At 36.1% G+C, this 26,397-nt stretch overlaps 1 protein-coding gene and 1 pseudogene across 9 annotated transcripts in view; one reads left to right on the top strand and one right to left on the bottom strand.

Annotated features, from left to right (window-relative positions):
- Positions 1–26,397, top strand: part of WWP1 (WW domain containing E3 ubiquitin protein ligase 1) — a 176,164-nt gene that overhangs the window by 24,477 nt on the left and 125,290 nt on the right. For 4 of the 9 annotated variants that reach the window (XM_056823349.1, XM_007488064.3, XM_007488066.3 and 1 more), the window contains exon 2: positions 1,353–1,449. The exons of 2 other annotated variants lie outside the window; for them this stretch is intronic. The gene's annotated coding sequence lies outside the window, so the exon portion shown is untranslated. Of the gene's footprint in view, positions 1–1,352; positions 1,450–8,257; positions 8,369–26,397 lie in introns of all 9 variants that reach the window. 3 more of the 9 variants (XM_056823350.1, XM_056823348.1, XM_056823347.1) reach the window with 1 other exon arrangement.
- Positions 6,849–7,750, bottom strand: LOC130458085 (RNA-binding protein EWS-like; annotated as a pseudogene).

Genomic DNA, 26,397 nt, shown 5'->3' with positions numbered 1-26,397 from the left:
TTGAATGTCATATAATCCTTACAGAAAATCCACCATTTCCTCTTGATTATATCTACTTATATAGAGTTATTCCTTCTGGTTGGATTTTGGGGTATTTTATTATAATTATTTGATTTTCTCCTTTTTTCCAGCCCTTGTTGGGTGCCAAGGCTAGCCTTCCACCTCTAGATATGTTTTTGAATGGAGTGACTGGGCTCTATTTGATCTCACCCTGGGTCACTTGGGTCCCTATACTAACCTTCATTTCCTAGAGTTAGTATACACTAGATCTTTCAGGTTCAGAGTATTGAATCTTTAATTCCCTCAATGACATCTCAGAACAGGATCGGGATTTGGAGCCCCTGGCCCTGGGCTGTCTTGGACTGGTTGTTATTGGTCTTGGTAGTTTCCAATTTCCATGCTTTTGGAGCTTTTATGTGGGACTTTCTTTGGGTAGCTTCCTTTGTCTATGAGAAGCCTACCAGATTATTTATCTGTTCTGTTGCTTATTTTGAGTTTTTTGCTAGTGGTTTGATCTGATGCAATTTTTAGATTTTTTTCTAGATTAGAGATTATGTATGGGAGCTGGGCAAGCGATATTGATGAGAAGTACACTATGGTAGATATTAGATCATAAGATAATTCTCAATTTAAAGGATATATTCTACTCTAGATGAGTATTTTCTATTTAAAATGTGTTTTTTTAATAACTTGGATTCTGTTGTATAATTTTAGTAAAATGAGATAACTAACTTTGCTATAAAAAGAAACATTTTTTGCTATATAGACTTTTATTACTAATTGATTTTTCTAAGACAGATGTTTTAATGTATTTAGTTTTATTAGCATTTAGTTCATTTTCTGAAATAGAAAATGTAGGAGTGGGAGACCATTTTTCTGTTGAGGGGTTACTAATGGGAAAAAAAATCAGTCAGGGATCCCATAGGTAAAATAACTTCATTGGTTTTGTTTGTGTTGTTTAATTGTTCTTTTAGTTCAAATCTAAGCTTTTCCATGTTTTAAAGGTGAACTTATGTCACAAACCAGTGTTTCAGTTGGCAAGAAGATGAAGTGCTAGCTGACTAAAGAAGTTTGGGGGCTCTTTCATTTTGCTGATTGTGAAAACCCTTTTGTACTGATTAGATTTCTTTAAGAAATAATAAAGAATTAATATGCGTACACTTTTGCACATTTCTTGTTCTTGGAAGTTGACACTTTGGCAGCATCCTCATTTGTTATTGATGTTGACTTTTTTACTCACCTTTGCTTTTGTTCTTGACTCTTGCCTTACTGACAAAATTACAGTCATTTATTATAATCTCCCTCGACTCCTCTCCTCCATACTTTAAACCCTCTCTACATCTCTTCTTTAGAGAGGCAGCGTGCTATAGTGGAAAAGCAGCACTGGATTTGGAGTCAGGAGAGACCTGGTTTTGAATTCTACCTCCAGTTCTTACTCTGTGACCATGGGTAAGTCACTTGACCTTACTGGGTATTAATTTCTTCATCTATAAAATGGGGATAGTAGGGTTTTTTTCATAGCATTATTTTGAAGATCAAATAAGATAATGTGTGTAAAGTTGTTATAAACTATAACGTTATAAGATATATGCATATCACTTGACATAAACATTTTTATTTTGAAATAAAATTTTTCTTTGTACCAAATATACTTTTTTTATGGTTTAAAAATGCAGTGCATCAATTGACACTGTTTGGTCCTTTGAGGTGTATTCATAAATTTCCGATCTTCTCATGTTAAAATGTGGGTGTGGTAAAGGTAGTAATAGTGGTGACTGTATTTTGTTCTTAAAAGGGTGAGATTGCCCTTCTTGCTAAGGTTATTCTGCCCATTTGTGTCTTAAAACAATTTTAAATCCTTCCAAGAAGTAGGGGACCCTCACCTCATTCTATACTTCATTTCATCTTTAAAATCAGCAAAAAAATTAAATCCTCTTTGAGTGGTAGAAGCCACTTTTGCTGAGCAGAGAAGAGATACCACTGTTATCCACTGGCCTTACTTCTCTTTCCTGACAATGATTGTGATTAGTGGCTTCCTTGATAACTAGTCCTTTTGGCTGTCATTATAACTAGTCCTTTTGGCTGTCATTGCATTCATATTTTTGGGTCCTTGTATTAGCCCTTTTAGAGTTATAATAAAAGAGTGAAGTGTCTACCCCTATTCTATATTACTCAGAATTAAAGGGGGAATTAGTGGCAGTTTATAATTTTTAATTTAAATTCTTTTATAGTGTTATTTTTCTTTTCCACAATTGCACCTTTAAAAATCAGAATTTTGTCCACATGGTTGGATCTTCTAATATAGATCTTATCCTAGTCTCCTTACCCCAGTCTACACACTTCTCCCCTATTTCCTTCCCCTGTCCCATATTCCTTAAGCTTACTTTTATTTATATTTTTTCTCTTTATTTTTTGGATTAAAAATTGTTTTCCCACATAGATAAAAGAATACAAAATCCTCTCTTCCTTCTTTTAGTTTAAATATATTCATTTGGAGTATCTTGTTCTTAACAGTTCTTTTAAAAAATTCTTATTTTTTTCCTACCTTAACAAATATTCCAGAATATAGTCTTATATTTATTGGATATTCTATTACATATTCTTACCCTATTTGGTCACCTTCATACTTAATATGACTTATTACACATTTGAGCTTTTTCTTTCTCCTGTAAGCCTATCTTCTTTTGTTATAGGGTTTAACAATTTTGAGTTTTATGAACTTGTTTTTAAAAAATATTTTGATATCTACATTTCAGTATAATTGATTTCCTTTATAATCTTGTTTATTTAATTTTATACCTTTATAAACATTTTTTGGGTAGCTAGGTGGCTGAGTGGATAAGAGAGCCAGGCCTGGAGACCAGAGATCCTGGCTTCAAATCTGGCCTAAGAGAATTCCTAGCTGTGTAACCCATGGCAAGTCACTTCACCCCCATTTCCTGGCCCTTATTCTTCTACCTTGGAACCAGTGCATAGTATTGATTCTAAGACAGAAGGTAAGGGTTTAAAAACTCCTCAACATTTTTCCTGAGAAGGGGTCTGAGGTTTTATCTTCCAAAGGTGGTTTATGACATAAGATTAAGAATCCCTATTATACTGTAATTGCAGATTTCTCTTATATTGCCTTTTTTCTGCCTATCATTATTGTTATCTTTGCCTGAGGAAAAGTTGCTATCCTGCTCTTACTCTTTTGTTTTTGGCAGACATGAAGGTGGATAAAATAAATTCTTTTTTGTAATTGAATGTAAATTTGCTTATATTTTCACTGAAAGCATCATGAGGGATATTCAGTAACACAGGATAACACTGAAAACATTTTCCTTACCTTGTTCTCATATGGATTTAATTTCATTTTTTTTCCCTTAAAAACCCATTATCTTCTATCTTAGAAGAACAATAAGGGCTAGGCAATTGGAGTTGTGACTTGCCCAAAGTCACATAGCTAGTGTCTGAGGCTACATTTGGACCCAGAATCTTCTATCTTTAGGCCTGGCTCTCAATCCATTTCGCTACATAGCTGCCTGGGTTTAATTTCTTCTTAAGTCTCTATATGTGAAGATCATATGCATTTGAATTTTTTATTTTAATGATACAAATGTCGTTTTATTATTCAAAGTTCAAATTTTTTACTTGGTTTTGATGAGTATCATTGAAAAGAGGTACTTAACAGAGGTTCTCAGCTACAAATGGAAGATGTCCCTCATTGCATATACTTTACTAAATCATGACACTAATTTTTGTATCTAGTTTACTTTTTATAAATTTGTATAATCTGCTAAGATTGTTGAAATTAGGTTAGTTAATAAATTTATCATCTCTTATGTTAATCTGTTGTGCTTGCAAAATAATTAGAAACTTGGATTTTTAACAAATGGCTTCAAAAACCTTTGAAACACTTCATTTGGAAGCTTTTAAAATAAGTAAAAAGATACTATTGCAGAGATAAAGTGCACAAATGTGAGAGTTTATAGGTGATAACATTTTCAGAAACAAGCTGTTTTTAAATATCTTGACTATATTCATAATGTCTGCTATCATCAGCTCAAATTAGATCAAACAAGAACATATATATATATAAACACTTTGCAAACTTTTCATGTCTTCATGATTTCAAATTTTTTGCTAATCTTAATGAATCTTATTAGGTTATTGTTTATACCTTATGATATGACTGATGAATTGCCCATATTAGAAGTAGAATTGGTTGGAGTTTTTTGGGGGGAGTAGAATTGGTTGGAGTTTTTTTTTTGAAGTTCACTTGTACTTTTTTAATTTGAATTTTCTCTTTATAAGAAATCTTTTTAGGCCTCTTGTCCACACTTGCTTATCTATTCAGCTAGGCACACACAATTTGTAATATATCTGAATCAGTTGAAAGCAAAGGAATGAGGGTTTTGTTCCTCTGTGATGTGGAATTCTTCCCTCTTCTACAGTGCTATATGTCTGATGAATTGAGTGAAGCTGCTAGTGAGAATCTTACATAATGAATATTAGCAACATTAAATTTTTTCTCTTTTTTAAATTAATATTTTCTTCTAGCACCTCACTGAATTGGGGGCTTATGCCTTACTTTAGGGAACATAAGGATTAGTTGAAGAGAGTGAATGTTTTTTTTTTCTCCAAAAGATGTATATAATTGTATATTTTTATAAAAAGGAAAAATCTTAAAATGATATTTTATAAGAAAAAATTTAGTAACTTTGAGGACTTTAAAATTTTAAATATTTATTTCAGAGTTTAAAAATGCAAATGCCTTCTCACAACAATCCTTCTTAAATTGACTATAAACAAAACAGTGACTAAACTGCTAGCTACTACCAACAGCCACGTGTAAAGCAGAAATGACATGTATACAAACACAAGCATAACACACATGTCAATATTTACATGCTTTGTGTTACTCTGAGGAAAATTTGTCCATTTAATTTTTAAACTTGAAATCCATCCCTGTTGTGCTTTTGTTTCATATTTCTAACAGATCCAGTATATTTGTGTTATTTCAGGGACCACAAAAAGTCAAAACACAAAATGAATCCAAATAGTTTTATTTAATCTTTATAACAATGCTTAACCATATAATTTAAAAAATTAGTCCTCTAATGATATCTGTATCAGATTCTATTTTTAAGACAAACAGACTAGTACAGAATTATGTTTCCTATGTTAAAATGATTTGTATTATTTCAGTACATGTCTAGGATTATTCAATAAATAGATTTAAACATTTTTTTAAAGCTATTTTATTTTACCCTAGCAAACTGGACTTAAACTAACCCTACAAAATGGACAAGTGGCCTAAAAGATTTCTTTTAAAGAGAAAACTCAAATAATGAAAGTACAAATGAATTCTAAAAAAAACCCAAAAAACAATCTATGTAATAACGATTTGCCACATACGTTTCTGAAGTTATAAGATACAAATTGCCTTCCTCTCCTTCCTGGAGATGATAAGCAATTTGATCAGGGTTATACAAGTATTGTTATGCAAAACCTATTTCCGTATTGTTCATTGTTATAAGAGAATACTCATATAAAATAAAAACCCAAATAAACTAAAGTGAAAATTTTGCTTTCATCTGCATTCTGACTCCAACATTTCTTTCTGTAGAGGTGGATAGTGTTCTTTCTCATAAGTCCCTCAGAATTGTCCTGGATCATTGCATTGCTGAGAATAGCTAAGTCTTATCACATTTGGTCATCCTACAGTATTTCAGTTACTATGTATAGTGGTCTCCTGGTTTTGCTTAATTTCACTCTGCATCAGTTTTTGAAGGTCTTACCAGCTCTTTCTGAAATCGTCCTATTCATCATTTCTTAGAGCACAATCATATTCCCTCACCAACATATACTATAATTTGTTCAGCCATTCCCCAATTTTGTACAAGTAGGCTCCCTTCCCCTCCCCCTTTTAAAAAAATCTCTTTGGTATACAGACTCAGTTGTAGGATGACTGGATCATAGGGTATGCATGGTTTTATAGCCCTTTGAGTATAGTTCTACATTGTCCTCTAGAATGTCAGGTCAGTTTACAACTCCAACAATGAATTAGTGTTCACATCCTCTGCAACATTTATCACTTTATTTGTCATATTGGCCAATCTGATAGATGTGAGATGGTACCTCAGAGTTGTTTTAATTTGCATTTCTTTAATCAAGAGTGATTTAGAACATTTTTATATGATTATTGGTAGTTTTGATTTCTTCATCTGAAAACTAATTGTTCGTATCCTTTGACTATATGTCAAGTGGGGAATGGCTTGTATTCTTCATATAAATTTGACTTAGTTCTTCATATATTTGAGAAATGAGACCTTGATCAGAGAAATTTGTTATAAATTTTTCCCCCGGCTTGTTTTTTCTGTTCTAATCTTGGTTACATTGGTTTTGTTTGTACAAAACTTTTAAAATATAATCATAATTATTCATTTTGTATCTTGTAATGTTATTTCTTGTTTGGTCATAAATTCTTCTCTTTTCCATAGATCTAATGGGTAAACTATTTTATGTATGTTCCCCTAATTTACTTATGATATCATCCTTTATGTCTAAATAATATACACATTTTGACCATATCTTGATATAGGGTATGAAATATTGGTCTATACCTAGTTTCTACCATACTATTTTCCACCTTTCCCAGCATTTTTTGCCAAATAGTGAATTTTTATCCAAAAAGCTGAGATCTTTGGGTTTATTAAACACCAAGTAAATAGGCTTAAACATTTTAAAATTTGTTTTAGTATTCCCAAATGGTAAAAAATACTAAAGTACAGAAAAAAAATCATAATTTTGTAGCCAATTTTATGAATAGGAATTATAAAATTAAAACATTGTGAGAGTTTCTGCCTCTAGTAGGGTCCAAGTTTATGCTTCTGGTGATAGTCACTTTTATCCATGTTTCTGGGTCTTTCATATCCTCTTCTTCTCATTTGCTCCATGAGAGGTCCAGGAGGACATCTAGGTTCTCCTTTTCTTCCTCCACAAAAGTCTCCTTGATCCATTCTTTGGTCTCCCCAAAAGTACTACCTCTATCTCCACTTTGGTCTCCTTAGAAGATACTGCTGGCCCACCACAGTTCATAAGACTATTCTTCTACCCCTTGGGCAACCTCTAGCATGATCACCACCTGGAAGTAGAAATAGTGGTGGAAGAAATTCTTCTGGTTACAGGCCCTACACTGAGTACACTCTTTTCAGGCAAAATTCTGGTTTCCACACCAGTCCACAGTTAGGGCACTGCCAATCCCCTGTTCTGCACAGGACATTTCCTCCTCCTGAGGGGTTTCCTTGGCAACTCCTGGATATTCTTGGAGGAAAACTTCCCATTTCTTCCTCTTCATCCCATTTTACTGGTGGGACTTCCTGGCCCTACATGACCTCCTTGGAGCAGGAGAAGCATCCCTCTGCCTTTGTGGGGTAGCATACTAGCTTATGCATTATTAATTAGAGATTTCTTTTGAGCAAGAGATACTTTGAGTTTGCTACCCTGGAAGTCTTTCCCATGAAATCATTCTAATTCAACCTTTGCAGTAGGCATCTCCTTTTGATTTTCCACTTTCCTTGTTTAAGTACATGTTAATCAACTGCTCATTTCTTTTGTTCATATTGACAACTCCACACTGAAAAAGTTTGCCAATTCATCAGCAGTCACATTTTCATTCACTTCCCATATATAAATAGCTTTTTTTTTTTCTGAGTCTTCATCTGTATCCACCAGTGAGACTTAAGTCAAAGTCTGGTCCTGCTTCCATTGATCTCCATTCCACCATGTCCTCTGCCCTGAAGTATGAAATGTAGGAGTGAAAGAGGTAGGAGTTGCCTAGCCTACCCTAAGTGCTGATCTGATGAAATTCAGCTTACTTCCTGACAAAGTTCTAATCTCCATGTGGACGTCTGAATCACTGACCAGCATGCCGATGCAGGATTCAAGTCAAAGAGTCTCTCCAAAGAACTCATGCTGAAAGGAGTGTCCTACTGAAGCACTAACTAGCAGAGAGGGTTTCATTGCAGAGCCACCAAGGCAGGAATCTCTCCAAGCCAGAAGTCATGTGGTGTCTTCAGCCAGGGTTCCCACCAATGCAGCCTCCTCCAAAGCCAAAGCAGGAATCTCCACAACCAATCTCTCCAAAAGCCAGGAAAGGAATGCTTGGAACCAGTATCTCCAAATACCAGGAAGGGAATGAATGCTATACCATGTTGGTCTCTTTTTATACCTCTTTTTTTCCACGTCACTTCCTGTCACTCCTTTTTCTTCACAGAAACCAATGGCAATCTTTCATTTTGCTTAGCACTGCCCAAGGGAGAGGGACAGTGACCTTTGGAGTTGTCACTTACTCGAGTAAGTGACTTGTGAACTCTCATACTTAATGGTAAGTAGGGGTACTTTAAGTTCTTGATTTGATTAGCTAAAAATAGGCAAGGGGAGAGTTAATCCTATTTTCATAATAACTAATAGGGAACTGCTGCCTCTAGCTGCCCTGATGACCATAGCTACTTTGTTGTCAATAACTGCTCTGATTGTAACTAGTTGGGTTGGAGTATAGGATCAAGGGAGTGAGGGTTATTGGTTGCATGGGGTGGCTGCTGGGCACCTGTGGGAAATTGTAGTTGCTCTGTCCATATCCTAGGCTGGGCTGGTTGTACCTTGCTGTACTAAATTGATTCTAGGCTCAGCAGGTTTGCTGATATCCTAGAGCCTTGTAGGTGAATCAGTTGCTGGCTGCTGCCCATAGGTTGGGATAAGCAGGTTGGGTGCCATATGTAGACTGTGCTGCTTGTGATGTCTTGGTGGTTATAACAGTAGCTATGGTGGTATCTTATGGTCCTGCACGATGTCCTTACAATGGTAAAGCTGAGGAGGTATAGTTGGTATTGGAGGCTCTCCAAGAGGTTACATATATAGTTTGTCCATATGTTACAGTTGTCTGAGCCTGTTTATATCTGACATCAGTAGGCTTTCCATAGGTTCCATAACTTTGTTGCCCATAGCATGGTGGTTTGTGCATATCTGACTGGACTGCCTAAGCACTATTGCCTCACTGGGCTACAGTTTGTCTATAGGTTTTATAGTTCTAACCTCATTTTAGAGATGAAGAAAAAGTGACCCTAGGGTCACCTGAGTCCAGTCCAACTCCAAATACAGCATCCCAGTTGTAGCTTCCTTCCTTTGGACCCTCATCACTGATGGAGCAGCTGGTCTACTCTCTGGGAGACCCTGTTGTAGCTCTCCCCCAGCTCTTAATTCCTTAAGGGTAGGGACCAATATTTATCACTAAGAGGTTCCTAGGAAGTCCCACTTGGAGCTGGGAAGATCTGGACTGAAATCTGGCTTTAGATTTCTGGTGGTGGCTTAACGACCCCCAGGCAGGTCCCTGCACCTTAGTCTGTCTCACTTTCTTTTAATAGGATAATAATGTAACCCAACAAGGTGCAGGGGGAGGGGGAGTGTTACATCACCACTCAGGGCCACAACTGTCCTTCTGAAAAGGAGGTGACTTGGCTTGGAATCTCTGCTAAGGAACTAAACCCAGTTTTGCTCTTGAGGAATTACAGGCTATTGTAGGGGGAATCATGTGCCCAACTCTCCAAGGGCTGATGGAGAGGTCCTGCGGTGGAAGAGAGGCTTTTACGGCCCCAGCCTAAATTAATTAATTAGACTCTTGTTGGGCTCATAGGCCATGGGAAGCAGAGGCAGAAAGCCTGCCCTCTAGGATCACTTCTATTCTAGGGATAAAATTAGGGGTCCAGGAGTGGAGGCATTGACTTGTGCATGTGTGTGTACACACACACACACACACACACACACACATATTTTTGACCTAATGGTTGCCTCACAATAAACAGTGCAGAAACTGTCATTTTTTAAAATAAAGTATATACTTTTAACAATAAGCTTTTGTTTTTTAAACCCTTAACCTTCCTTCTTAGAGTCAATACTGTGTATTGGTTCCAGGGCAGAAGAGTGGTAGGGGCTAGGGAATGGGGGTTAAGTGACTTGCCCAGGGTCACACAGCTGGGAAGTGTCTGAGGCCAGATTTGAACCTAGGACCTCCTGTCCCTAGGCCTGGCTTTCAATCCACTGAGTTACCCAGCTGCCCCCAACAATAAAGTTTTGAAAGATAATTTGCTATTCTATTTCCATGGATTCAGGAAGACATCAAAAACAAATTAAACATACTGACATTTTATAAAATGACAGTATTTGGGATTTTACAAAATTGAAGCATACTGTCATATTAAGGTCAAGGCTTACTTTATACTAGGATTAAAAGATGAGAGCTACAGTTAAAAATTTATTGAAAGTTAAATATATTAAATGACTAATCATATTCTGATATAGTAAGTTGTCATATAGCCATCCTTCATTCCAAAGGTCCTCCTATCTTTGGTGGAGTTAATAGTGACATTTTCTAGAGCAATTGTCTTAATAGCTAATATGATGAAAGCATGGTAGGAGAAAAAAAATTTTTTAAATTGTATATTTTTTAATTTTGAAAAAAAGAGTCCTATAGATATAACATTAATTTAAGGTACTCTGAAGAACTTAGATACCATTGTGGACTACGGTTCATAGTTTCCAATTACATGATATCTCAGTATATAGTCCTCATGTAAGTAAATATTTCTAAATAGATTATCATTGACTTTGGACTAGATTATAAGGACAGATTTATGGGGTTACCTGAAGTTTCTTTTTGGATCATTTAGAAACATTAATGAAAGGACACTACTGCCAATTGAAGAAGAATGTTTTAGAATTTGATAGAAGCAAACAACTCCATTTCAATTATAAAATAATAATAATTAAAAAGTAAGAAGTATTTCTATAATGCCTACTGTGCTAAGTGCTTTACAAGTATTTATAGATATATCTTTGAACCTTACAATAAGTCTGGGAGGTAGTACTATTATCAACCCCATTTTACCATTGAAGAAACTAAGGCAAATAGGTTAAGTGATTTGCTCAAAGTCACAGCTAGGAAATCATTTAGGTATTTTTTGAACTTGGGTCTTTCTGACTTCAAACCTAATGCTCTATCCATTGTGTTACCTTTTATACTCTGGTGGGGCTTTATAATGATTGTAGACTTTTAATTCAAAGGGACTTTAGAAGTCATATAATCTAACCTTCCCAATCTATAGATGAGGAAAAAAGTTTAGAGAGGTTATGTGATTTATCTATGTAGATAATGCAGTTTGAACCTCAGTCCTTTGACTCCAGAACCTGCAGTTGAATCGCATTTTATACTATAAGACTATATACTATTTAAATTACAATTCTAGGTGAAGTTTTATAAACCTCAGATCACAAATTAGTTATTATGGCAGGCAGACCCTGACTAATATGTGGGATTTGTGAGTTTCAGTACCTGATCCAAGAATTTATAAATTAATAGGAATTAAAAGTTAATTAATACTTGAGAAATAACTCAATAATGTATAAAAGTGTTGTGTTAAATAGTATCTTGTCTACTGAAATAGTTAAGAATTCCAAAGTGTGACTTACAGTAATTCATTTACAAAAGATTCAGGGACATAGATTTAAAAATATTTTATAAATTCTTTTAATCATCTTATGCATTCTTCAAATGCCAGAAGTACTTGACCTGCCTTCTATCCTTCCTTTCCATTTTAATAAATGAAAATTTTCATAAATGAATGACTAACCTACTATATACAGACCCTCTACTTAAGCACTAAGTATACAAAAAAATAATGTGTTATTAACATCTAACATAGATGATAGTGAGGAGGTCTGGTCTTAGAGAATCCTTTTCTGGGTAGGAAAGAAATTATTTGCAAGGCAGATGGCAAGATTCCTGGAGTGGGTAGCAACTTGGGATGCGTAGATATTTGAATGGAACTCATTCAGTCATTGTAATGCTTTATAATTTACTAAATTCTTTCATATGAGCAGTCTTATTTCCAGACTCATTGGGATTTTTAGTAAAACAAATGAGGAAACGGATTCAGTCATTAGGTGCTTGAGCTGTGATAGAAATCTGGTTCTGACTCTGTTACGTTGCTATGCTATCAACAATTCATATACAAGTGTATCATACTGTGAGTGTGATATAAGTATGTATGAGTATATAACCAGCTTTTTATGAGGTTACAAGATTCATACAGTACTATCATTTTGCATTACCACATGAATCAGGGATAGGCAATCTAAGGCACTAGAAGTCTTATGGGATTCTTTCAGTTTAGCAGCTCTCTACCCTAATCTCCTTGTGGGAACTAACATGGATTAAAATGCATCTCTGATTTTATTAGATACATTTTAAGTGTTGCTGGAAGTGTAGAGAAGTAATGCCTTATCCAAGGCCACATAGCTAGTGTGTAAAGGAAACAAGTAACTCTAGATATTATACTGTCGTTGATCTGTGTAGTGCTTATTTTAGCATTCCAATTGCAAAGGAAAGCCAAAAAATCTTTGCTTTCACTTGGAATGGGACTCAGCTGACATGGGGAAGATTATCAATGGGATTCTGTGATAGCCCAACAGCATTTTGCCAAATCTTGCAACAAGATTTAAAGAACATCCAATTCAAGGAAAGCAAAATTGTGCACTATGTGGATGACTTTCTTCTTGCATCCCCATCTGCTAAAGTTTGTTACCAGGACAGTAAAAAAGTCCTCCTAGAGCTATATAAGAAAGGCCACAAAGTTTCCAAATCAAAGCTACAATGGGTCATGCCTAAAGTGAAATACCTAGGATTTATATTGGAAAAGGGGACGAGAAAGATTTCCAAGAAAAGAGTAGAGGACACACAGAAGCTCAGTGTGCCAAAGTCTAAGAAACAACTGAGAGCCTTTTTAGGAATGACAGCTTTCTGTAGACAATGGATCCCAGGCTATAGCCAAATAACAAAATGCCTTATGGACTTAACCAAAAACACAGTCACAGAACCTTTGAAACTAACAAAAGAGCATCTCCAAGCCTTGGCACAGCTCAAAGAAGCAATCATAACAGCACTAGCCTTAGGTATTCCAGACTACAACAAAGAATTCCATCTCTTTGTACATGAAGCAAGAGGCATAGTTTCTGGAGTGTTAGTCCAAACTTTAGGACCCAATTTTAGGCCAATGGCATATTATAGTACACAGCTGTATATAATTGAGAAAGGGATGATTCCCTGTTTGAGAACAATTGCAGCCACAGCAACCGTGATTCAAAAGTCATCTGATTTGGTATTAGGATCGAAATTTAATGTCTACTCTTCACACCAACTAGAATGCATATTGAAGAAATGTCATTTACAAGCTTGCATGCAGCAAGACTTTCTCAATATGAAATTGTGTTACTAAATAACGAAAACATCACTTTAAAACATTGCCAACCATTGAATCCAGCATCTTTGATTCCAGATCTGCCGTTTGAAGGAGAACCCATACATAATTGAACAACCCGACATTGAAATGTATACTGATGGTTTGAGCACGATAGGTAACACACACAGAGGCATTATGGTAAAAGTCCTTACCAAAGCATGTGAGCACTCAAGGGGCAGAGCTAGTTGATTTATTAAATGCTTTGCAAATTGGGAAAGATAAACGGGTCAATATTTACACAGATTCATAGTATTCATTTTCAGTAATTCATGCCACAGCAGAAATTTGGAAACACAGAGGATTTTTGACAAGTGCAGGCAAAGAGATCGCATATGCCAAAGTAATAATGCAACTTCTTTAGACCATACAACTGCCCAAGGAAGTGGCAATACTCCACTGTAGATCATATACAGGGGCTAATGATCAGATGTCCTTAGGAAACCATAGAGCTGACATTACAGCAAAATTTGGAGCTGGAGAAGGATCTCCACATGTATTGAATTTCTCAATAGTTGAACAGGACAATCTAACTAATGCCTACAATGAACAGGAAATTCAATCATGGATAAAGAACTTAGGAGCAAAACAAAAAAGAGGGATATGGTTTTCGCAACTAGACAAGCCCATCCTGCCTAGAACATTATTTTATCACGTGTGCAATGCAATGCACAAGGGCACTGTGGAACCCAAGCCATGATCGATTCAGTGAGATGATTTTGGATTGCACCAGGAATATCCTCATATGCCTTAAGAGTTTGTCAAAAATGTAAAATTTGTATGCAGTTCAATCAGGGAGTTTATAAGATCAAAGGTTAGGAGGTCGTCCCTTAGCATATACTCCATTTGAATGCATAGAGATAGATTTTATCAATATGCCAAAAGACAAAGGGTTTACGTATTGTCTGGTCATCATAGACAGACTGACTAGATAGCCAGAAGTTTTTCCTGCCAAAAAGAACAGCGCGGCATTTGTAGATTAATAGAAATCCTACCTAGATTTGGGATTCCCTCAAAATTAGACTCAGACCGTGGAAGTCACTTTACTCAAATATGAAATATGAAATGAAATTTATAAAAATCTAGGAATACAAGCAACATATCACACACCGTATCATCTCCAGAGTTCAGGGCAAGTAGAGAGATTAAAGATATCAAAACATTGATAGGAAAATTTTGTGCAGAAACACACCAAAAATGGACAGACATTCTGCCATTAGTTCTGTTCTATCTTAGAACATGACCCAATGGAGATTTGCACATCTCTCCATTTGAGATACTATACGGACACAGTTTGGCAAGGAAGGACTTGTATGTAAACCAGCTTACATTGCAATGATAGGTGGAGACTGTCGATTAACAAACTATATACAAGTTTTACAAACAAGCATAGCAGAGTTGCATGAAATGGGCTTGATACAACAAACACTACCCCTGGATTACAATTTGTACAACATTAAACCAGGATACATATACTTAAAAAATTTCAATAGAAAATTGGCTATAGACATAAAATGGACTGGACCACATGAAGTATTGCTTACTGCCCCAACAGCTATAAAAATTGCAGGGAAAGACTCATGGTTCCATTGTTCCCCATAAAACAGAAAAATCCAACATCACTATAACAGGCATAGAAGATAATTACACAAAAGATAGTTCTGAGAAATGAAAATAAAACTGATTAACATCAAATAGTACACCACAAAGAAAGAATAGTGCCATATAATGTTTGATACAACTTTCCAGCCCAGAGGAAAAGCAACCCAGAGGAAAAGATTTTAAACCAACCCAGAGGAAAAGTATCAAGAAAAGCTGCTAGAGAGAAGAAACAAAGAGGGAAAGCTGAAATGGACAGCTAAGACTTTGAACTTTGTAAATTTGTTTAATAGCTACTAGAGAGAAGAAACAAACAAAAATAAGCTGATATGGACAGCTAAAACTTTGAACTTTGTAAATTTGTTTATATAAGAAGAGGACAGATGGAAAACGAAACTTATATGTAAGACTGAGTATGTTGATATAATAAAACAAGTAATTTCACATATTGGGGAAATAGCATGCATCACTACATAACTTGGAAGAAAGACGAGATCCATCAGTCAACATGAGAAGTGGAAACCTGAAGAAATTTGATAAGTATTAATTCAACACAACACTATTGGACACAAAACACAAAATCACAAGCTGACATATTGAGAGACCTTTTTTAAATAAGCAAGTGTCTGAAATTGTATTTATTGCAAAATGTAAATATGTATATAGTTAGTTCCATAAGGTCTTAGGCAAAAGAAAGATAATAGAAATTTCTATTTGACTGACGTCCGGATATGGAACAATGTATTATTGTATTATATTTTTAAAATCTCTATAAATAATGTATATATTATATTTAGGTTAGTAACAGTGATCGAGTCTGTAAATATTTAGCATAGCATGTATATATGTTGTACATAAGATTAGGTTATAGATTAGACTAGAGACTTATCTAATAGTTATAATAAGTAGGGAATAGATTAGGAGTAAGTTAAGTTACATATAGCATAGACAGTTATTCATAGGAATAGACTTAAGCTAAAATTTGCAGATAGTAAACTTTTAATTGTTTATTGTAAAGCTGATGCTGAAATTGTGTTTAATGGATATATATGTAGATAAGATAGTCTGCAAATAGTAATATATATATATATACACACACACATATATATATATATATAAAATAGGAAAACTATTTGTTTTAGTCAACTTAGCAAGAATAATTAGTATTAGCACTAAGATTCAAATTTCTTGTAATAGTTTTGTTCAAACATTTATTGTACTGAATTGATTGTAAAACCCTAAAACTACCCTTAACCAAACTTTCCTGCTAAGAATTCCTTAGAGTAGATTTAGTAAATTGGTAATTATAATATAAATAAGTGACCTTGGGAAGGTCCCAACAAAAAAGGGGACAGTTGTGAAAAGGAAACTAGAACAAGTTCTGAACTTCTTGCCACTGTGTTGGAATAAGCAACAGTGGGAATTTTAGAGAGAGAGGAAATTGTCAAGACTGACAGTTGGTGGGGGAAGGGGCAACTGGGAGTGGCAGTTGGTCTTGTGACTAGCACTTCCTTCCTGCTGGGCTTCCTTCCTTCCTGGTGCTGGAGGAGGGAGGAGCTCGTTCAGCCCAGTCTGGAGTGGAGTGACTCTACTTGGTTCAGCCCGAAGATTCAGGCCCAGTCAGCTCTGAAGGTTAGAACTTTCCTTGGTTGCTTACTGTCTACTGATAAGATTCTGAATTTGACAAAGCTTGGACAGATATAGAGTAGACAGGAGTGGGAGAAACCCTCCATCAGCCTGTGAGGCCTGGCCTAGCTCTGAAGCTGAGAAAAAACTCCAACCTTATTTAAGGACATCCCTCACCCCTCTTTCCTGATACCTCTCCAATCCAAACTGGTTATTAAACTTCGTCTTATTTTAATTCACAGTCAGATAAGTGGATTATCTTTTCTGGGGCATAGAGGGAGCTGAACATCAGTTCAGTCATTCAATGACAGACAGTCATTATCGGACCCCTGCAGGGGATATCTCTCTCCTTTGCCTCACTGAGCAATATTCGCTCTCTCCTCTCAAGTCCTCCATACCCTGCTACAAACCTTCCTTATCCCCTGTTTTTCTAATTCCTCCATCTTTCCCAATAAATATTACACCAGTAAACATTGAGGCAGTATTTGAACTCCAGTCTTTATAAGTTCAAGAAAAGCAGTTCGGGAGGCAGCATGAAATAATGAAAAGATTTCTGGTTTCTGAGTCATAAAATCTAGGTTTGAATTCTGTTTCTTCCTATTTCTATCTATATGATGTTGGTCAAATCACATAAGTTCTCTGGACTTCACTTTCTTTCTCTGTAAAATATAGAGATTGAACTAAATGACCTGGAGGTGCTTTCTAAATCTAAATTGCTGATCTTAAAGTTACATTGCCCCTACAATTCATCTTCTATCCATTTATTATGTCTTTAGGCAGCATTCAAGGAGAAAGTTGTTTCCAGAAAATTTCTTAAATACAGTTTTTCTTTTAATTCTCTAGAATGTTACTTGAATTTGTTTCCCCTTTAAGATATATCCTTCAAAAAGGCAGTTATCATTTCTTGTGGGTTTTTTTGTATGTTTTTTTTTAAACCCTTACTTTCTGTCTTGGAATCAATACTGTGTATTGGTTCCAAGGCAGAACAGTGGCAAGGACTAGGTAATGGAGGTTAAGTGACTTGCCCAGGGTCACACAGCTGGGATGTGTCTGAGGTCAGATTTGAACCTAGGACCTCCCATCTCTAGGCCTGACTCTCAATTCACTTGATTCCTAGCTGCCCCATCTAAAACATTTTTATTTGGTTGTTTTTCTGTCTGATGGAGAGATATCCAGCTCTTATAGGCACATTCAAATTTCTTTTCTCATCAGTTTTGACACAATCTTGGGAAAAAAATGAGATTCATCTGTAAAGATTACCTTTTTCCAATCTTCATTTTACTGTATTATCTAGTCCATGACATACATTTCTTCTTAATAGCAGCAATTGCTTCCTTTGTGTGATCTTGCTTTTCTTCCAACTCCAAGAAGCCTTTTCTTGCTATAAAACTTCCTGTTTTAAATCAAATTAGCAACATATTCAGCTTGCCAGGTCCCTCTGAAGGGTTTTGTGCCTTTTTTTTAAGAAAGTCAATTAGGCTATTTTGCAGCAATAGTTTGTCAGTTCTTGGCATGTTTTTTGTTTTTGACTGCATTTTCCTTTGGGCTTTGGTGTGACTCATTCTGTTTTATTGTGAGTTTGAATGATTCTTTAAATATTTGACTTCTTTATGCTAGTAGCTGCTATGGTATCTCTTTAGTAGGTTTTCCAGTATACTTTAAGGGCTACAACTTTTGCACATTTCTTTAGGTCAGTATTCATTCTTAAAAACACAACCAAAAAATGTATATATGATATGGAATCCAACAGTCAACAGATAGAGAACTAAAAAAAGTTTGGGGAAATACATCAATTCAAATTTGTCTGGTTATGATCAGTTAGTGAATCAGCTTAATGTTGGTTAACATCACACACATGACCACTGCTGTCACAAAATGAAATTATATAAAAATTATTGCTTGTCTCAACAAATTCACATACTACTTTGTATGTATGCATTTAGTTTCTTTCTTCCTCAATCATCCTTTTTTCCTGACATCTATAATTCTGTCAGTATGACTTTACCATTTTTCCATTTACCTATGGCAGAGCACTGTGTGTGATGCCTGCCTGTCCAGCAGCCTCTTTGAGGATCCAAGGTCTCTCTGCCCAGATATGACGATCCAGTCAGAATAAGGGGATGAGAAACACCATGTAGTCAACCCATGTATAAAGGCATCACACACAGTGATCTGCCATAATGCTGTGGTTCGTTTATTATATAGATTTTCAGATACATGCTTCTTTGACACATAATCAATCTTCTATGTATGTGTCTTTCTATATTCTAATTGGATATTATCAAATCACCTAAACAACACTCTTGTGATGTTAATACAACAAAGAATTCTGTGATCATTTACTGTGTTTCTACAACACTATGATAGATATGAATAATGTGAATAAAGTCAAATAAAGGTTAGTACCCCTTGACCTGCTGAGAGGATCATTGTGCTTTTTTGGTCAATTTTCACTATCAGTCACAATTGCTTGGGAGATAAATAACAAAACATCTTTGTATCTAGGTGTGAGGACTTAAAGCAGACCAGTTTTGGGGTTTTCCTCAATTTACAAGTTCTGTTTTTCTTGTGTTACTTTGAAGTGCTTAACAATGCTGCTTGGTTTCTGTTCATCTACAAATTCATTGGAGTGTGATAACTGTAGGGAAAGATTTATTATGCTGCTCAAACATTTGGCCAGTGTTTATTGTAAAGCCTTGAAATGTGTCTTGTGCTTGAGGAAGGAGGGGTTATGTGTGATAAACTTTGGGCTTTGATTCTGTAATTGCAATCTTATTGGGGTACTAATCTATGGGGATTAATGTGGGATATACATTTATTGATCCTATAAGTATTTGTTCTCATTATTTCTCCTGAATTGGGGAGATAATAATAATCATAACAATTAGTTATGTTATTATAATTATATTGTATTACATATATTGTATTATATTATAATTAGTTATTAGTTATAACTAATTAGGCCATTAGTTAGGAAAGTTGAGAGAAGTCACAGAAAGGGGGGTTAGCGGGAGGCTCTAATCTGGGGTCTACTTTGCAGACTGTGACATTGTCAGTCAGGGTATGATGGCCTCCAGCATTTACCTATACCCCCCCCCCCCCCCCCTTTTTTTAAACCTTTACCTTCTGTCATAGAATCAATGCTGTGTATTGTTCCAAGGCAGAAGAATGGTAAGGGCTAGGCAATGGGGATTAAGTGATTTGCCCCAGTCCCATAGCTAGGAAGTGTCTGAGGGCAGATTTGAAATTACCTCCTATCTCAAGGCCTGGCTCTCAATCCAATCAACTACTAGCTTCCCCCTATCCATACTCTTTTGAGAGTCATATTCTACTTTGTTACCTGTTTCTACTCTTTATTGTCTATTTTGACACTATTTTAACACTAATTTAGTACCCCTGCTTAGTAGCTCACTGGACTGAAGACAGGATTAACTCTACTTTGTCTACTTTTAAATTGAATCAACAAAAAGACTGAACACTCTACTTAGTACTAGGTGAGAAGCTAGCAAGATACTGAGAAAATTCACACCCTTAGCTGTGAATGCTTTTGATGAGAACTTAACCTTCAGAAGGTGAGAAGGTTGATCCCATAGACCCTGCCCCCCTGGGTAGTGCTAGACAATTCGGAAACTGTGATTGGCCCCTGTGAAGAGGAGCCATAAGAAGTCACCATAAAAGCAAGTCCCGAACTCCTGCAGAGCAGATTGCCTTTGAGAAGATAGTCTGAAGAGATTGTCTTCTGGAGATAGTCTTCTGACTGGGGACAGTCTTTGAGGGAAGACAGTCTTCTATGGAGACAGTGGCTTGGATTGTGGGCTTGGAGCTCGGCTTCAACCTAGACTCTGACTTCTGGATTACTTTGTTGGGTGAGTGAAAGGCTGGCTCCTTTCCTAGTTTCCTAAGAGACTAGCTTCCATCTTGGAGCAGGCCCCATGGTTACTCACCACCAGCCTTCCTGGTTGAGAGCTAATTAATCTCTGCCTGTATTAAGCAGACCTGGAGTAAACATTTAGATTGATAGGATAGATAACCTCTCTAACCTCTTCACATATCTATTGTTTCCTCTCCATTTTGCAAATATTTGTAAATAAATTTCTGACTTGAGATATAATAAATATTGACAACCACATAATTTCATAAAATTTTTGTCCAACCATTAAATTTAGCACTTACACTACATAATCTAGTCCAATGATGGCAAACCTTTTAGAGAAGGAATGCCAGGCCCTGCCACATGTGGTGCTCCCCTACCCCCACCCCACACAAGGGAGGGAGGAAGCACTCCCATTGGACTGCTAGGTGGAGGGGTGGGTGAAGTGAGGAATGCCCTCAGTGAGTGTAGAGAGGGGTAGGGGAGTGGCCCAAGCTTTCTGCTCTCCTTCAGCTCTGCTGCCTATCTATGAGCTTCCTTTTGGGCTGCAGGGCAGAGGGTTGGGAATGTGAAAATATGTTGCCAGGTATGGTAGAGAGGGGTGGGTGGAAGCAGCTCCACTCAAGTTCCTTTGCCTTTCTAGTAACAAACTGCAGGCGGGGTGGGGGGTCGCCACATGCCCACAGAGAGTGTTCTGCCTGCCATCTTTGGCACCTGTGCCATAGGTTCTCCATTACTGACATAGTCAACCACCAAGTCTATCATTTCTGTTTTCTTTCATGTCTCCCACCAATATCATCTTTATGGTTTCTAAAACTACCCTCACACTTCGTTTTCCTCTTAGTTGGACTACTGAAGTAGTTTTCTAATAGCCTTTTCACTTTGAGTGTCTTCTATCTTTAATCACATGCTGCTACCAGATTATTTTCTTACTGTACTGTTGTGTTCATATCAGATCAGAGGATCATAAGTCTTTTCCAGCTGTAAAGCCTAAGGTTGTGTTAGTCCTCTATACAAAACCTGTCAGTTGGATCACTAGCTTATTAAATAAAGACCATATTTGTTATTCTAGCACTTAAGAACCCCTTTGATTTGCCGATGTTACCGTTTTAAAGTTCATTTCATCTATTTCATTGTATTTTTAATACATGTGAATGTATGTGAATAAATAATGTATATGTAATATAAAATGAATATAAACAAATATGAATATATGTATATAAAATGAATAAAAAGATACATGCAGAGTAGTTAAATACAAAGTAATTTGGGAGGTCTGTCTGTGTCACCTCCTTGCTCAGTTAGCTTCAGTGGCTCCTTTTTGCCTCCAGGACCAAATACAAAAATCTTTTCTTTGACATTCAAAACCTTTCATAACCTAACCCCCTCCTACATTTTCAGTGCTTACTCTTCAGCATTTATTCTTCAATCCATTGGCCCAGGTCTCCTGGCCATTCCACGAACAAGACTCTTCATCTCTCAGTCTCAGCATTCTCTCTCGCTGTCCCCCATGCTTGGAATGCTCTCTCTCCTCTCCTCTTAACTACTGACCTCCTTTAAGTCCCCACTAACATTCTACCTTCCACAGGAAGCCTTTCCCAAATTCTTTAATTCCAATGCCTTCTCTGTTAATTATTTCCTATTTATCTTATCTTTGTTTTATTTATGTTTGCTTGTTATATTAGACTCTATTAGACTATAAGCAACTACATTGTAAGGACAGGGACTGCCATGCTTCTTTTCATGTCCCTAGTACTTAGTATAGTGCCTGGCACAGAGTTGGCACTTAATATACTTTTATTGACTGACTGATTAGAGGGAAGCAGTTGAATAGCAGGTGTGAGAGTAAGAAAAGCTTCATGCAGAAGATAGTCTCTGAACTCTATCTTAAAAGAATAGAGGGACTTATGTGGCAGTAAAGAGTGAATTCCAGTCATGTGGACCACCAGGGCAAAGTGTAACATTATGCATCAGGAACAGGGAGAAGGCTTATTTGGTTAAATTATAGGAGGGAGAGTATAATGTGCAGGGAGGCTAGGAAGATAGGTTAGGGCCCGGTTATGAATAGCTTTAGAAGTCAAATAGGAGTTTTATTTTATCCCAGAGGCAATAGGAAGGTATTCAGGTTTATCAAATAAGAAAATGAAGTGTGTCTTACAAGAAATGAAACATCTGATATTTGATAGCACAGAAAAAGAAATTTAGACTCTTATTTGATGTAAGAAAATATACATTCATTTAATCTTGGATTATTTTCCCTTCATTTTCCTCACTCCCAAGCTTTTCTGGGAATAAATACTTTTTGTACTTTTTTGATATTGTAGCAAATTTGGGAAATGAAATTAACTTTTATTATGTTGTTAGTTTCTTGGATGATCAAGTTTTTGTCTCTTATCTCTTAGTCAAAAACAAACAGGCATTGGATGTTTTTTTTTAGGATTATTACTAATAACATTAAGAAGTTGTAGCTTTGGTGGTTATAGCAGATTTAAAAAATTTTTTTAATGAATTAGTTTTTATAAGTAAAGGTAGCTTAGAGTTTGGAGACTATATAAATGGAATGTGACTTTTTTTTTTGAAAACAATAGTAGTAGGGAAGCATAGTTAAAATGGTGACATAGTAGCAACAAAAGCTGAAACTGCTCTGACTATCCTTTCATACCAATCTTTAAAAAGACAGGAACCCAAACCCAACAAGAAGAGGGTGTCACAGGCCTCTCCTGCTGAACACTCATGAAAGATAGGCAGAGTTGATTTTCATGAGATAAGTAGGGGCTCGGAAACAAAATGGCAGACAGAGAAGTCCTATCTGATCCGTGGGCCTCCTGGGTGCTGGGATCTATGATTAGGGTAGGCTGACTCTAAGATCCTGGGACAGGAATTGCACTGGGGAGGAGTACATCAGACACACCCCTTGAGGTTCCTTGCCTTGACAACAGCTGGCAGGGAGGACCAGGGGTCTATTTGGCTGGGCACCTTCAGGCCTTGGCTACCAGCTACATTGAAGTCTTAATCCCAGGACAGATAAACTCAACTGGCCTAATTACAGTAAACCAGAAGAGAGAGTTTACAGCCCACTGGCAAGAAAACAACAACCCCAAAACCAAAATACACAGTAAAAACAAAAGGCTGAGAAAGTGAGTAAACAACAGAAAAAAGAAGTTAATTATCAAAACTTCTATGGGGAAAAAGACTGGAGAGTAGAACTAACAGGATGATGGGATACATGGAACGACAAGCAAAACATCAAAAAAAAAAAGAGTGAAAGAAACTTGAAATTGGGCTCATGCTCTAGAACAGTTGTTCTCAACCTTTCTAATGCCGTGACCCCGCAATACAGTTCCTCATGTTGCAGTGACCCCAAACCAAAAAATTATTTTGGTGGCTACTTCAAAACTGTAATTTTGCTACAGTTATGATTCGGAATGTAAATACCTGATATGCATTATATATTCTCATTGCTACAAATTGAGAGCTTGAGAACCCCTGCTCTAGAAGAACTCAAAAAGAAATTTAAAAATCAAATAAGACAGGTTGAAGAAAAATAGGGAAAAGAAAACAACAGCTTAAAAAACAAAATTGGTCAACTGGACAAAGAGGGACAAAAATCAAATGAAGAAAATTGTTTTTTAAAGACCAGAATTGATATGCCCAAAGGGCTTTAAAAGAACCCATGACCTTTGATCCAGTAATACCATTATAAGATTTGTATCCCAAAGTGATAAAAAAAAAATGGGAATCAAGTTCTGTTTTTACAAACATTTTTATAGCTGTGTGTTTTTGTGGTGGCAAAAATAAATAGAAAATGTGGAGGTGTCCCTCAATTTGGGAATGGCTGAACAGATTGTATGTGATGGTGATGCAATACTATTGTGCTATAAGGTATGATTAACTGCTTGATTTCTATAAGAACTGGAAAGACCTCCCTTAACAGATCCGGAGTGAAATAAGCAGAACCAAGAGAACATTATAAACAAACTGTAACATTGTGGGACAATCAAGTGTAATTGACAGTACTACTAAAAGCAGTGCAGTGATCCAGGACACCTTTGAAGTACTTATGAGAAAGAATGTAAAGCTATCTAAAGTAAAAATACATTGATTAAATAGGACAACACATCTAATCAATCAGTAAATAAGCATTAATTAAAGGCTTACCATATGCCAGGCATAATATTAAATGCTAAATGACTCTAATGTCTTATTTTAGTAATACCAGGATTATTTGGCCTCACTACTCACTCTCCTTCAGCTCACATTTCCATGCAATGATCAGGTCTTTCTGTTTCTAGCTTAACAACATATCTGAAATTTGACCTTTCCCCTCACTCAGCGAACATCGACCTCTTCATGGCTTTCATGATCTCTTGCCTGGATTACTACACGCAAGATTACTGATTCCTCTATCAATTTTTAAGTCTTTCCTAACTTCAGTTCATCTTACACATGGCTGTCTAAGTACTTTTCCTTAAACACAGATCTGATCATGGGACTCCCTGTCCAAATAAAATCTGATAGTTTTCTGTTACACTTGGGATAAAGTCTAAATTATAAACTGCTCCCATTAAACTTTCAGAGCCCAATCTGTCTTTATAGTTTCATTGAACTCTCTTGTCCCCTTGTGTCCCCCACATGAAAGAAGGCATCACTAATGTTTGTTACATTAAAATTCCTGGGGATTTCCCACTCTTCCTCCCTACCCCACACTAGAGAAAGCATCACTTAACAAAGAGATATATGTATATTAAAATGTCTCACTTGTTTCTGTTTATCAGTTCTTTCTCTAGAAGTAGATATATAGAAGTCATTCTTCAAATAATATTTCTCTTCCTGATACAATGTTCTCTTGGTTTTTGTCATTTCACTCTTCATAATTTCACATAGGTCTTTCTATATTTTTCTAAAATTAATCTCATCATTTCTTATCATGTGGCAGTATTCCATCACATATATGCCACAACTTATTTAGCCATTCCTCAATTGATGGACATCCTTTCAATTTAGAGTCCTTTGCCACCACAAAGATAGCTGTTATAAATATTTTAGCACATATAGGTTCTTTTACTTTTTCCAGATCATCTTAGAAAATGAAGCTGATATAGTATTGCTGGGTCAAAAGATATACACAGTTTTGTAACTTTTTAGGCCTAATTTCAGGTTTGATCACTTCACAGGTCCACCAACATTGTATCAGTGTACCCATTTTCCTATATCCCCTCCTACAATTTGTCATTTTTGCACTATGTGAGATGATATCTCAGTGTTTTATTATTTACATTCCTCTAATCAATAATGATCTGGATTATTTTTTCATATAGTTATAAATTGCTTTGATTTCTTCACCCCTAAATTATCTATTTATATCTTTTGACTATCTGTCAATTGGGAAATAGCTCATTCTTTTTTTTTTTAAACCCTTACCTTCTGTCTTGGAATTGATTCCAAGGCAGAAGAGTGGTTAAAGGTTAGGCAATGGGGGTCAAGTGACTTGCCCAGGGTCACACAGCTGGGAAGTGTCTGAGGCCAGATTTGAACCTAGGACCTCCTGTCTCTAGGCCTGACTCTCAATCCACTGAGCTACCCAGCTGCCCCCAGAAATAGTTCATTCTTATAAATATGACAAAAGTCTCTATTTTAGTATGAGACTTCTCTGAGAAACTGCCTATAAATTTTTTCCCTTCAATTTTCTGCTTTTCTTCTAAACCTGGTTTTATTAGTTTCATTTGTACAAAACCTTTTAAATTTAATGTATTCATAACTATCCATTTTCTATCTCACTATGCTTTCTATTCTTGTTTATTCATTAATTCATAAATCCATAAATCTGATGATAATATGTTCCCTGTAAGTGGTGTAAGATATATTGGTCTATATTTCTTTCCTACCAAATAACTTTACAGTTTTCCCAACAGTTCCCCCCCCCCACCAAATAGTGAATTCTTATCCTCAAAGTTTGCATCTTTACTTTTC

The sequence above is a fragment of the Monodelphis domestica genome, chromosome 3 (genome assembly GCF_027887165.1).
Source record: "Monodelphis domestica isolate mMonDom1 chromosome 3, mMonDom1.pri, whole genome shotgun sequence".
Taxonomy (NCBI): Eukaryota; Metazoa; Chordata; class Mammalia; order Didelphimorphia; family Didelphidae; genus Monodelphis; species Monodelphis domestica.
The sequence above is the reverse complement of the archived record's forward strand: the minus strand, read 5'-3'. Positions and strand labels throughout refer to the sequence as shown.